This window comes from Pantherophis guttatus, chromosome 9 (genome assembly GCF_059756535.1).
Source record: "Pantherophis guttatus breed Tessera chromosome 9, ASM5975653v1, whole genome shotgun sequence".
Taxonomy (NCBI): domain Eukaryota; kingdom Metazoa; phylum Chordata; class Lepidosauria; order Squamata; family Colubridae; genus Pantherophis; species Pantherophis guttatus.
Window position 1 is genome coordinate 30546929 of NC_142071.1, and position 6211 is coordinate 30553139.

The following is a 6211-nucleotide window of genomic DNA, read 5'->3' on the forward strand; positions in this document are numbered from 1 at the left end:
TCTCTCCTCTCCTTTCTCTTTCCTTCCCCTTCCCTTTTCCTCTCCCTCTCCTCCCTTTCCCTTCTGTTCTTCCTCTCCCTTCCTCTTCTCTCCTCTCCTCTCTCCTCTCCTTTCCCTTTCCTTTTCCTCTCCCTCTCCTCCCCTCCCTTCCTCTTCTCTCCTCCCCTTCCCTCTCCCTCCAATCTCCTTTCCCTTTCCTTTCCTTCCCTTCCCCTTCCCTTTTCCTCTCCCTCTCCTCCGCTCTTTTCCCCTCCTCTTCTCTCCTCCCCTTCCCCTTTCCTCTCCCTCTCCTCTCCTCAATCATGATCATGGTTGTCCCAAAACTGCTTTTCCAAAAGGCAACTGGACTTTCTTGCTTTTTTTTCTTTGAAAACATTTCACTTCTCATACAGAAGTGAAGAAGCTGGAGAGAGAGGGAGAGAGCGCGAGGGAGAGAGAGAGAGGGAGGGAGAGATGGAGAGGGAGGGAGAGAGGGAGAGGGAGGGAGAGGGAAAGGGAGGGGGAGAAAGGGAGGGAGAGAAAGAGGGAGAGAAAGGGAGAGAAAGAGGGAGGGAGCAGAGAGGGAGGGAGAGGAAGAGGAAGGGAGAGAGGGAGGGAGGGAGAGATGGAGGGAGAGAAAGGGAGGGAGGGAGCAGAGAGGGAGGGAGAGGAAGAGGAAGGGAGAGAGGGAGGGAGAGAAAGAGGGAGAGAAAGGGAGGGAGGGAGCAGAGAGGGAGGGAGAGGAAGAGGAAGGGAGAGAGGGAGGGAGGGAGAGATGGAGGGAGAGAAAGGGAGGGAGGGAGCAGACAGGGAGGGAGAGGAAGAGGAAGGGAGAGAAAGGGAGGGAGGGAAGGAGAGAAAGAAAGAGGGAGGGAGAGAAAGAGGGAGGGAGGGAAGGAGAGAAAGAAAGAGGGAGGGAGAGAGATGGGCTGTTTTAAAATAAAATAAAATGGAAATCTCTCTCTCTCCCTTTCTCCCAATGTTGTTCCTCTGGAAGTAGTGCGTGGAGGTGGGTTGCTCCTAATCCGGAGATAATATTGAGTCCTCATGCCTGATTGCCTTGCTCGACCTGTCTTCCAGGACTCTATCTAATCCTCTTCAAAAGCCTTCCAAGTTAGCAGCCACATCCCATTTTATGGTAATGAATTCCACCGGTTAATTACGTATGACGTGAAGAAATTCTTGTGCCTGTCCTACATCTTACAATCGGTGTCATCGGGTGCAGCAACGGAGAATAGCTTTCCATGGGGTTTCCCCCCCCCCTTTCTTTCAACAGTCCTGGGGTTGGTACCTCCTCTCCTCTTTGGCCTTTGATTATGCAGTGCAATATTTTGCAAGAACAAAGCTTCCCCCCACCCCCCCCACCCCAAGGAATTGGATTAATTAGGAAGACACTGATAAAAAATACTGCTCACTTCCAGCTGAGTTCCTGTGGCAGTTGGGTTGGCCTTGCAAACTAGAGAGACTTAGCTTGATAGCTTCCACGGAAACCTCAGACAAGCCAAGATAGAGTTTCTGGCTGAAATAATTTTTTCTCTTCTCTTCTCTTCTCTTCTCTTCTCTTCTCTTCTCTTCTCTTCTCTTCTCTTCTCTTCTCTTCTCTTCTCTTCTCTTCTCTTCTCTTCTCTTCTCTTCTCCTCCCCTCCCCTCCCCTCCCCTCCTCTCCTCTCCTCTCCTTCCTCTGTTGGAGTCCTTGGTCCTCTCCTCTCCTCTCCTCTCCTCTCCTCTCCTCGCTTCCCCTCCCCTCCCCTCCCCTCCCCTCCTCTCCTCTCCTCTCCCCTCCTCTCCTCCTCTCCTCCTCTCCTCTTGTCTCCTCCCCTCCTCTCCTCCCTTCTCTTCTCCTCTCCTTCTTTTGCCTCCCTTCTCCTCTCCTCTTCTTCTCCTCTTCTCCCCTCCCCTCTCTTCCGTTCCTCTTTCTCTCCTCCCTTCCCCTCCCTCCTCGCTTTTTATTTATGTGCCACCTATCTCACGATCAAGCAACTCCGAGTGGCTTACAACATCGTAAAAAACGAGAATATAAAATGTTAAAACATTGAACGCTAAAAGTTAACTTCCCTTCCCTCCCGGTGCCCGTTTTCTTCCTTGCCTAGTTGGAGAAAGGAGTCCAGGTGGGGACGGTTCCCCTCTTTGCTTCTAAACCTGGAGTTGGGCAAAGGCCCCAGCCTACCAGAGGGCAGAGATGCAGTAGGAAGCCCTCTTAAGCTGCAGAAGGAACTGCAAGGAAGTGGGGGAGGGAGGGAAAGGAGAGAGTTTGCCCAGAGGATCCCACCCTGAACCCTTTTAGGCCCCCCTCCCCATCCCAACAGTTGGCAGTGAACTGAAGAGCCATTTCTCTTATTAACTTTTCAGCGCCAGCCCTGCCAGGGAAATGCCGCAGAGGAGACATAAATTATGCATGAAAGGCATCCGGCTACCATCCAAGCGACTTACAGCAGATTGTTGGCTGCAGCAGGAGAGGCTTTTAGTGCGAGGGGGAGAGACAAAGTTGATCTCCTTCCTTGCCTTTTTTTCTTTGCCTCCCCTCCCCACTCCATTGTTTCTCTCTCTCTCTCTCCCTCCCTCCCTCCCTCTCTCTCTCTCTCTCTCACACACACACACACAATTCTCAGCTTTTGCTCTGAACATCGAAAGCCACCCATGGAGTTGCAGCCCTTGCATTCCAGAAGCTGCTGTGGAGGCAGGCTCCGAACGAGGAGTTACATGCATTCTGCATGACGCAGTTCAGCCAGGAGGGTGCACACTGTGGACATGTTCGGAGTCTCTGCCATTGTTTCGTCACGTAACGGGGATGGGAGAGGTTGAAAGTCTTTCGAGCCAGAGAGTTGGCTTCTCCTTGCAGGAGGCTGAGCTCGTGTCCATCCAGAACCAGGAAGTTTTCTTTGAGGAGCTGCTACCAGAATAACAATCACAGAGTTGGAAGGGACCTTGGAGGTCTTCTAGTCCAACCCCCTGCTTAGGCAGGAAACCCTACGCCACTTCAGACAAATGGTTATCCAACGTCTTCTTAAAAACTTCCAGTGTTGGAGCATTTACAACTTCTGGAGGCAAGTCGTTCCACTGATTGATTGTTCTCACTGTCAGGAAGTTTCTCCTTCGTTCTAGGTTGCTTCTCTCCTTGGTTAGTTTCCTTCCGTTGCTTCTTGTCCTGCCTTCAGGTGCTTTGGAGAACAGGTTGACTCCCTCTTCTTTGTGGCAACCCCTGAGATATTGGAAGACTGCTCTCATGTCACCTCTAGTCCTTCTTTTCACTAAACTAGAGATATTCTTCATATGTTTTATCCTCCAGTTCCCTAATCCTCTTTGTTGCTCTTCTCTGCACTCTTTCTACGCTCTCAATATCATTTTTACATCATGGCAGCCAAAACTGGATGTAGTATTCCAAGCGACATCTAATCAATCCATCATAAAGTGGTATTAGTACTTCACATGATCATCATTCTGTCCGTCGGTCGATGCAGCCTAGAACTGTGTTGGCTTTTTTTGGCAGCTGCAGCACACGGCTTGGTCATAGTTAAGTGATTGTCCAGTAGCTCAATGGATCAACATTTTGAGTGATCCAGGAGTATCCCAAGCCTGATCTGATTTAGGCCAATGGTCTGTGGGTTTCAATGTTGTCTATCCAGCAGCTAGTCAGGAGTTTGTAAGGATTCCACTTAGGAATGGAAACCAAGTTCTCATCGCTAAGCTAGACCATGCCCTACATTGACCCAACAATCCTTGGTCAATGTCTTCCTCTCAGGCTCCATCAATTGCCTGGCTCTTCTTGAGTCTCCTTCTTTGACAACTCCCAATTAGTTTTCCAAAATTACTGAAATGACAGAAGGCATCGTTCCTCGTTCCCAGCAAGTGAGTTTTGCATACATTTGGGGAATAGCCATCAGATCTAGAAGAGATGCAATGAACGATGGAACAAACAAAAAGAAGGAAATTCTACAGTTCTTTGAAGTTACACCAGGGAACGGAGAAGATCTCGTTCTTGTCCAGCAGTCACGTAGCTTTTGATCCGAAGGAGAAAGGATTGCAATCTAAGCTCCAACAGGAATATCAACTGCGGTAGGTATACGGGTTGGCGAAGAATCCTGAAGAATTTCACAGTCTTGGAGTCCCAGATTGGGGAGGACTGAGGACCCACACTTTTGCCTTTGTTTTTCCCCCCAGGAAAAAAAATAATAATCCCAGGGCCTTTGCTCTTTTTGTGGGTACCTGGTGCTTCCTTGTGTGCCCCACCTCCCTTGTCAGAAAACAATTTTCCTCTGCTCTGTGAGAGCATCACGGCTCTTTGATAAGTTGGTTTCCAAGGCAACCTTTTTCCAAGATGAACATTGCTGGGAGACTAACAGAGAATGTCTCAATTTGTCTCTAGGAGTTGAGGATCACAATGGCATCAACGTGTTTCCATCGATGGCCCGGGCTTCCCTGGAGATTGGGCCTCTTCTCAGCCGAGCAAATAACAAAGGAAAGGCAGTGGATACCCTCTTTTCATAGGCAAAATAAAGATGCTCGCAACACAAGGATACCTAGGAGGCTTAGCCAACCCTTTGAGGTTGGGTTGATCTCAAAGTGAGCCATCATTTCTCCCAGAGTAACCCTAACCCTACCTTCAATTCTCTTGAAGCCTAATGTTAACGAACATGTGGAGACACCGACTCACAAATTTTCCCCCTTCTTTTTCTCATCAGAAGTCCATTTTCAAGGGGTAGTCCACAACATGTTTTAGGCAACCCTATCATTATGGGATGGCTTCAAAGGGCAAGAAGGGAGCCTTGCAAACGGAGAAGAATAATTCAGGGTAGTCCCGAAGCATCTTGGCTGCTTGCCAAACACAGAATAGCCCAAAGTCCTTCCAGTTTCTTTCAGGTTCCGCTTACATTGTTAGATTTATATCATTGTTTTCCATCACTGTGTGGCAAGAGATTGTAAAATACCACCGTTGGCCTAAGAGGAAGACGGATGAGGTAGGAGAAGACCTTTTAGCTAAGCAGGGATGTCCAGAGGGAAGAGCCGATGGCCTTTTCACCTAGGAAGAAAACAGATGCTTCCACTGGGAATTAATTTCACATCTTTAAAGAGGGCAGATTTCTCCTAAGCGGCGATGACTATTCTAATGTCCAATTTGTTTGTGTATTTCTTTATTCTGAGCTTCTAGGAACTCGAATATGTTGTTGTTGCTGCAAGCAAAAAACTCATCTGGTTAAAAAAAAAATCCTGTGGACAAAGTGCCACTTAAGGAGCAAAATATCAGTTATTTTATTTCTCTAGGTTCCTCGCCTGACTTTCTCTTTCCTCAGTTGACTCCCTGGGTCATATATATTCTGCTTTGAGCCTTTTCCGCTTCTATCTCTTCGCTGCCCCCCTCTCACAATCTGTCCCACCCCAAATTACATCTTCCTTAAATACAACTGAACGAGAAAGGCTGAAAGGTTTTCTTTGATAACTCATGAATCAGGAGGAGTTTGCTCCGGGGAAGACAAAGTCACCGTAGGAGGTCACACAATCTAGCACTCTTCCAGCTTTCGTTCTCTCCCCCTCCCTCATCTCACCAAGCTTTGGAAAGATGCAGAAATCACAAAGCATGAAGGACTGATTGATCAGATTCCCTCTTGTGTCCTGAAAGAAAACCCACCAAAATTCTTAACCAAAGATGGAGTCTAGGCATCGATTTTCTGCTCATCCAGCAATTACACGAAGAAGCAATGGTGGTGTCAGGATTCCAAGTAAGACCCCCAACGAAAGAAGACTCCGAGGCTAAAAGTTCCTCAAAGTTCAATTTTATTAGAGATGTCATATTGGCAACATCTGGGAAAACCCGAATCTGAAAGCTTCCAGGTTTTCCTCACCCAAAGGAGAGTCCAAGTCCCTGCCCAGCACTCACATGTCCATCACATGGTCCAATCAAAGCACCATCCCAGCTGGAGGTGCCTCCCAGTCACACCACTCCAGGTGCAGGCCGAATGTCCTTGGCTCTCAGAGAAAGGAATGTTATTATGACTACATATCACCCATGTTCCATAAAATCCCCCCTCCCAGTTTCCCACAGTAGTAAATGTGGCAGGCCTGAAGATCCAAAGAACAAGATGGCCTCCAGGGATGACAGGTGAGAACATTGAAGGCAGAAGTGGGTTTTCAGCAGGTTCTGACCAGTTTTGGAGAACCGGTAGCGGAAATTTTGAGTAGTTCGGAGAACCGGTAGTAAAAATTCTGACTGGCCCCGTCACCATCTATTCTCTGCCTT